We start from the raw sequence: 8,016 nt of genomic DNA, 5'->3' as shown, positions 1-8,016 counted from the left end.
TCTGTCTGGCCCACCTCTTTTGCTGGTTTTCTCAGACTGATTTTCTCCGGGCATCTGCCTGGACTAGATACACTGGTTTTCATGGGGAATGGTAGTGTTGTTCAGTGGATAGAGCACGGGCCTGAGTATCAAAAGGACTTAGGTTCTAAATCTCACTCTGCCACCTGTCTGCTGTGTGACCCTGGGCAAGTCACTTCACTTCTCTGGGCCTCAGTTACCTCATCTGTAAAACAGGGATTAAGACTGTGAGCCCCATGCGCAACATGGATGTGTCCAACCTGATTACTGTGAAGCAACCCCAATGCTTAGAACAGTGCCTGACACATAGCAAGCACTTATCAAATACCATTAAAAAAACAGCAAAGCAAGGACCAAACATGCTAGTCTTCTTATAGGGATACAAAATTGTTGCTATTACCACTACTTCCTGATGAGCACTAGACTTTCCCTCATTTCTCTGGGTTCTACACACGCGTATTTTCCTGGATGCATTAGATAGACCCCCGTTGACTAAGCAGTTGAATTCCTTTTCACTGCTAGCCTTGGGCTGACTCGTCTTACAGATAAATAAAATGGCCACAGCAGATTATTACCTTTTCAAGTAAGGCGAGTTCAAATCAAGGGAATCAGGGGAGGATCTAGGACTAAAACTTCTGTCTCCAAGGGTTCCACCTGGACCAAAGGCAGAGGTGTGTGTGTGTGTGTGTGTAATAATAATAATGTTGGTATTTGTTAAGCGCTTACTATGTGCCGAGCACTGGTCTAAGCGCTGGGGTAGACATAGGGGAATCAGGTTGTCCCACGTGGGGCTCACAGTCTTAATCCCCATTTTACAGATGAGGGAACTGAGGCACAGAGAAGTGAAGTGACTTGCCCACAGTCACACAGCCGACAAGTGGCAGAGCTGGGATTCGAACTCTTGAGCCCTGACTCCAAAGCCCGTGCTCTTTCCACTGAGCCACGCTGCTTCTCCGTGTGTGTGTGTATGTGTGTGTATGTGTATGCATAGATATTAATCTTTCATACTGCCAAATACCACTAACAACGAAACAACCTATGAGGGTCTGCATGGCTGAAAAGGCCAATGTGCATCTTAATTTTTCAGTAAAAAGATCATCCTTTATTGTGTTGTCGTGTTTAAAATTTGAAGCTCCTAGCACCGTTTTTTTGCCTCCTCGCCTCTTGTTCCTCACAGGTGGTTTGCCTGAAGACAGCCATTCTTTTCTTGAGAGTAGTGATCCACTTTGGTCTCTTCTCAGCAATTGATTCCTAATTTTCAGCTGGGCTGCAGCGTCACCTGAGCTTCTTTTTTACCTGTGCTATAAATGCTTCTCTTGCCCCTCATTCTGTTTTTCCAAGCACAGGGCAAATGAGCAACTCAATGGGGATGAAGACTGTGAGCCCCACATGGGACAACCTGATTCCCCTGTGTCTACCCCAGCGCTTAGAACAGTGCTCGGCACATAGTAAGCGCTTAACAAATACCAACATTATTATTATTAACTCAAGCTCTGCCCCATGAGTTCAACCTTGAGTCCCAGGGATCTGAGCCTGAGGTTCTGGGTCCGGCCCAGACGAATCCAAACCCAGGCCAGTTTGGCCAAGCCCAGACCACCCTTCCATTGTTTCTTTTTTTTCTTAATGGTATTTATTAAGTGCTTATTTATGTGCCAGGCATTGAAGTAAGCATTAGGGTAGATACAAGCTAATCACACTGGACACAGTCCCTGGGCCCATAGGAAGCTCACAGTCTTAATCCCTATTTTACAAGATTAGGTAACTGAGGCTCAGAGAAATTAAGTGACTTGCCCTCTCCTGTTCTCCAGCGGCACCTGGGGCTGGGGTCAGCCCCCTTCCACCACTTGCCGATGGTGGAGGCAGGATTAGAACCCATATCTTTCTGACCCACCAGGTCCGTGCTCTACCCATTCCCTTCTTTTCAATTCCTATTTCCTGGAGCCCATAGTAAGGAAGACGTTGGCTAATTGCTATTTGCTTGAGTTTAATTGCTCAGCAGACCAGGAAGCCAGAGATAAGAAGGAGTGTCCTCACCTGTACCTCTCTACGTATGAGCCCTGGCTTCAGGCAAGTTTTTGAAAGCTTGAATTTGGGCAGGATTAGGAGGGGAGAGGCTGAGCCAAAGTCAAAGAAGTCAAAACAGGATCCATAGACCTCCTCACAACCCCCGGTCAGAGCTGCACTTCTATCTCATCTATCCCTCCACCAGCCTCTCACTTGTTCCTACCTCTGGCCTGGAAAACTCTCCCTTGTATGTGGCAGACTCTCTCCCTCTTCCAAGAAGCCTTCCCTGACTAAGCCCTCTTTTCTTCTTCTCCCTCTCCCTTCTGCTTCACCCTGACTTTCTCCCTTCATTCATCTCCCTCTCCCTCCCCCCACAGTACTTATATATGTATCTATAATTTATTTATTCATATTAATGCTTGTCTCCCCCTCTAGACTGTAAGCTCATACTGGACAGGGAATGAATTTGTTTATTGTAGTATTGTACTTTCCCATGCGCTTAGCCCCCTTTCCCTCTGCTCCTCCCCCTCTTCCTTCCCCTCCCCTCAGCACTGTGCTCATTTGTATATATTTTTATTTTGTTAATGAGGTGTACATCCCCTTGATTCTATTTATCGTGATTATGTTGTCTTGTTTTTGTCCGTCTGTCTCCCCGGATTAGATTTTAGCCCGTCATTGGGCAGGGATTGTCTCTATCTGTTGCCAGATTGTATATTCCAAGAGCTTAGTACAGTGTTCTGCACATAGTAAGCGCTCAATAAATACCACTGAAAATGAATGAATGAATACTAGGGTTTGCACACAGTAAGCATTCAATAAATATGATCGAATGAATGAACAAATGAATGAAAGTTGTGCCCACAGACTCCTCCCGCACCCCTCAACAAAACCTAAAGTAAGAACTCCTGGAGCTGAAAAGGAGTGATTTCCGTTGAGTCACATCAGTCACATCTCATTTCTGAAGCAGTAAAAGCTTCTGTAAATGTGTGTTGAAGCTGTTTTAGGACTTGGGTCAACAGTGTAATCTTTGCAGTATAAATGTGTGTGTCAGTGCTAACACAAGTCCTCCAGTCACAGGCCAGGGCAGTACCCTTCCTTGGTTTAGAGAGTTATCAGAGCCGCTGCGCCCTGTTGATACAACTCACTCTGCCCCCTAGACAAACCATAGTCACCCACCCCTCCGACAGCTCTCACACTGGATCGACACCCCCTCCTATTAACATCCCCGGGAGGACATCCTGTTTGTGCTGACCTATGTGTGTGGGGTGTTGGTTTGGGAGATAGCTGCTGCCCTATCCTGTTCCCCAGCAGCACTTGGGGCCAGGGGTCAGCCCCCTTCCACCCTCCAGGACCATCACTCCAGGAATTGCTTTCAAATTGGACTCATTCATCTCTCCCTCAGTCCTGTTCTAAGAGGTGAGAGAGAAAGATCTATTTGCAGAATTGCTTTTAAAATACATATCGATTTCCCCTCGATGGCCATCCCCATTTACACTCTAGATCTTCTTACTCCATGGGACACAATGCCATAAACATTATAAAATAGCCTCGTCTGGCTCACTGAGAAGGAGGGTTAAGATAATTGTATACAAAGCCTTAGTTGGCAGGTAAGGGGCAGTGACATGCTGATTCTGAAATTCAATGTTTCTAGCATTATTCATCTAGATTCAGTCCTTTTCCTCTCCCATCATTCCATCTTTGTTTTTTCCAGGTTGAGCAGATAGGCTCTAGTGCTAACCTTCTCACTGCCTCGAACTCTCCTGTCTTGCCGCTGATCCCTAGCCCACATCCTGCCTCTGGCCTGGCAAATCCTCTCTCCTCAAATCCAAAAGGCAAATCCCCACCTTTAGTCCCACAGCATTTATGTACATATTCATAATCAATTTTAATGTCTGTCTTCCCTTCTAGACTGTGAATATTTGTGGGCAGAGAACATTCTACTAAATCTGTTAGACTGAACTCTCCCAAGCACTTAGAACAGTGTTCTGCAGCCAGTGAAGTACTCTATAAATGTGATTGATTGATTGATTGATTCTTTTACAGTATTTGTTAAGTGTTTACTATGTGCCAGGCACTGCACTAAGCACTGAGGGAGATGCAAGCTAATCAGATTGGACACAGTTCATGTCCCACATGGGGATCACAGTCTTAATCCCCATTTTACAGATGAAGTAACTGAGGCACAGAGAAGCTAAGTGACTTGTTCAAGGTCACACAGCAGACAAGTGGTGGAGCTGGGATTAGAATTCAAGTCCTCTGACTCCCCGGCCCCTGCTCTTTCTACTAGGCCATGCTGTTTCCCAGCTTGATTCGTTTGACTCCTTGATTGAGAGACAGTGGACTCCTGGGACTTAGCAGTGACACTCGACCGATAAAACCAACTGTGCCAAGTCCACCTCCCCCTCATTTTTCTCCTCCCCTCTCCTTATCCCACCAGTTGGCCATTTGATGCCAGGGGAAGGGGCAGGAGTGAAGAGGGGAAGGATGAGGCTGGACTCCCTTGTCTTGGGAATCAAACTGTGGGTAACCATGGAAACCACACTCCCCAAGAAGAGAGAAATTTCCTCCGTTGAGATCTACGATGGCCTTTGAGTGGAGGAAGTCAGAAGGTAATAAATCATCTCTTAGGATGTGAATTCAGGAAAGAAGGGCTGATGAAGCAGTAGTTGGAGGAGTAAGGAGGGGGCTGATTGGGTTTGAGGAGCAGGGCAATCAGGGAGGTAAGAGCAGTTTCTGCGGCGGCACTCTGGTTGATAGTCTTGGGTGTAGAGAGGCTAAGTTTCTGTCCTTGTTTCTGTGGAGCCGGTGGTCTTGGTTTCCGTGCAGGATGAAGAATCTGGGGGAGGGTGTGGGGTGTTGACTGAAACCTCACGGCCTTGAGAGGAAGGGAGCAGGGATCAGTGCTAGTCCACACAGCCACTGGAGTTAACTACCCACGGAAGAAAAGTAGAGAGAAATAATGATTGTATTTGTTAAGTTGTGATTCTGTGTCAAGCACTGTTCTAAGTGCTGGGGTAGATATAAGCGAATCTCCCCCTCCTTCAAAGCCTTATTGAAGGCACATCTCCTCCAAGAGGCATTTCCAGACTAAGATCCACTTTTCCTCATCTCCCTCTCCTTTCTGCTGTTATCCTGACTTACTCCCATTGCTCTTCCCCTCTTCCAGCCCCACAGCACTTATGTACATATCTGTAATTTTATTTATTTGTATTGATGTCTGTCTCCTCCCTTCTAGACTAGAAGCTCGCTGTGGGCAGGGAATGTCACTGTCTATTGCTGTACTGTACTTTCCCAAGTGCTCAGTAGAGTGTTCTGCATACTAAGTGTAAATATGATTGAATAAATGAATGAATGACTAGGTAAAGGCATCCATTTGGGAACTACTGATTTAGTCCAGTCCTGGGAGCACCAGGATCCTTAGATAGATTTTATGAGGGCTTCCAAGGGAGCAAAGAAGACCAGAGTGCCAAAGCAGCTATTTATTCCCTAAGCTCCTTTCCTTCCCCCAAGAGCAAGCCAGCTTTCTCCAGCTCTTGGGCTCCCACTAATACTTCTCTCCTCCGCCTCCACTTCAAGCTCTATTGCAAAGTCAAGTGGGAGACAAAATGGGGGTTTATTTTATGAGGGAGGAAGAAAAATTGGGAACCACTGGGCAAGGGAGAGCACATATCGTTGTTCCTCCCGTTAAAACCAAAAGACTGATGCCCAGGTTCCATCCCGGCCAGTGGAAAATCCTGGGTGATTATTTCTGATGGGCTGACTGGTTGCCTCTGCAGTTGATGTTTCCCAGTCAGAGTCCAGGCCAGTGGGTTCAGGAAAGGCTTAGCCCCTTGGGAACATGTACTCTGCCCACAATTAGGAGGCCAGCTGTTTGGAATGAAAAATACCCAAAGGAACAAAGAGGGTTTGTTGTCTTGCCTGGATGGCCCTTTTGTAATCACAAAGCTTGCACCTTTGATCTGTTGAAAGACACAGAGTCCTACCCACTGCTGGGCGATGAGTAGGAGAGACTTGTGCTTGTGAAGCTCAGATCAGATTCCCTCTCCCCCAAGGCCTCCATTGGGGGTTGCTTTTTGTTTTTCTGGTTATAGCTCAAGACATTATCCCCCATGGAGATCAGACTCTAGGAAAGAGAACAATGATGCAGACTGCTTAGTCTATAAAATTTGGTAGGAATGTATTAACCCAGAGGAGCTGGGGGCATCTTTCCATCTCCTCTCGCTCCATCTGTACCATCTCGATCAACCAATCAATCAATCAGTGAGAGTTATTCATTTCATTCAATTGTATTTATCAATTGTTTTGATATCTGCCTCCCCGTTCTAGACTGTGAGCCAGTTGTGGACAGGGATTGTCTCTCTTGCTGAATTGCACTTCCTTAGTGCTTAGTACAGTGCTCTGCACACAGTAAGTGCTCAATAAATACGATTGAATGAATGATTGAATATGAATTGCACACTTACTATGGGCAGAACACTGTACTAAGCACTTAAAAGAGTATAATACGATAGAATTGGTAGATTCGAATTTCTGTCCACAATTGGGAGAGAGACACTAAAATAATTTACAGATACATACATAAGTGCTGTGGGGCTGGGGGTAGGGCGAATATCCAAAGTGCTTAAAGGGTACAGACTCAAGTGCTTAGGTGATATAAAGGGAGGGTGGATAGGGGAAACGAGGGTTTAACCAGTGAAAGCCTCTTAGAAGAGACATGATTTAATTAGGGCTCTGAAGGCTGGGAGATTGGTGTATTGTTATATGTAAAGGAGGCGGGACTTCCAGACCAGCGGGAGAGCAAGGACAAGGGTTTCAGGGAGGAGAAAGACAAGATCGAGGTGCAATGAGTAGAGAGGTGCTAGAGGAGTGAAGTGTGTGATCTAGTTGGTAATTGAAGATCAGCAAAGTACATTCCAAGCACTTAGTACAGTGCTCTGCACATAGTAAGCGCTCAATAAATACTATTGAATGAATGCATGAATGAAGTAGGTGGTAAGGAGTTTCTGTTTGTTGTGGAGATGGAAGGGCAAACATTGGGAATTTTGGAGTGGGAAGATGTAAACCGAAGAGTTTGTTTTTGTTTCAACTGATCCAGGCGGCACAGTGAAAAATGGATCAGAGAAGGGAGAGGCAGGAGGCAGGGAGAGAGGTCAGTGAGGAGGCTGACATAGTAGTCGAGGTGGGATGTGGGATAAGTGCCTGAATCAGCATGGTAGCAGTTTAGATGGAGAGGAAATGGTGCTTTCTAGAGATGTGAAAGTTGAACCAACTGGATGGACTTGTGAGACAGGGAGGATGGTGATGTCTACAGCGATAGGAAAGTCTGGGAGAGGATAGGGTTTGGGTGGGAAATGAGGAGTTCTGTTTTGAACATGTTAAGTTTGAGGTGTTGGTGAACATCCAAGTAGTGATGTCCTGAAGGCAGTAGGAAATGAGGAACTGCAGAGAAGGCGAGGATGGGACTGGAGAGGTAGATTTGGGAAGTGTCGACATAGGGATGGTACTGGAAGCCTTGGGAGTGAACGAGGTCTCCCAAAGAATGGGTGTAGATGGAAAATAGAAGGGGCCCCGGAACTGAGCTTTGAGGGACCCCCGCAGTTAGCAAGTGGGAGTCAGAGGAGGATCCAGCAAAAGACACTGAGGAGGAGTGGCCGAAGAGATAGGAGGAGAACCAGGAGAGAGCAGTCTGAGTGAAGCCAAGGTTGGTGTTTCCAAGAGATGGGAGTGACCCACAGTGTGAAAGGCTACTAAGAGGCTGAAGAGGATTAGGATGGAGTAGAAGCCATTAGGTTTGGCAAGAAGAAGATGACTGGTGACCTTAGGGAGAGCTGTTTTCATGGGGTCAAGGGGGACAGAAGCCAGATTGCAGTGGGTCAGGGAGAGAACTGGAAGAGAAAGTGGAGGCAGTGGGTGTAAACAACTCACTCAAGGATGTTGGAAAGGAATGGTGGTAAGGAGAAGGGTCAATAACTGGAGAGAGCCATGGGGTCGAGG

This window comes from Ornithorhynchus anatinus, chromosome 3, assembly GCF_004115215.2.
Source record: "Ornithorhynchus anatinus isolate Pmale09 chromosome 3, mOrnAna1.pri.v4, whole genome shotgun sequence".
NCBI lineage: Eukaryota > Metazoa > Chordata > Mammalia > Monotremata > Ornithorhynchidae > Ornithorhynchus > Ornithorhynchus anatinus.
Note: the sequence above shows the minus strand (reverse complement) of the source record.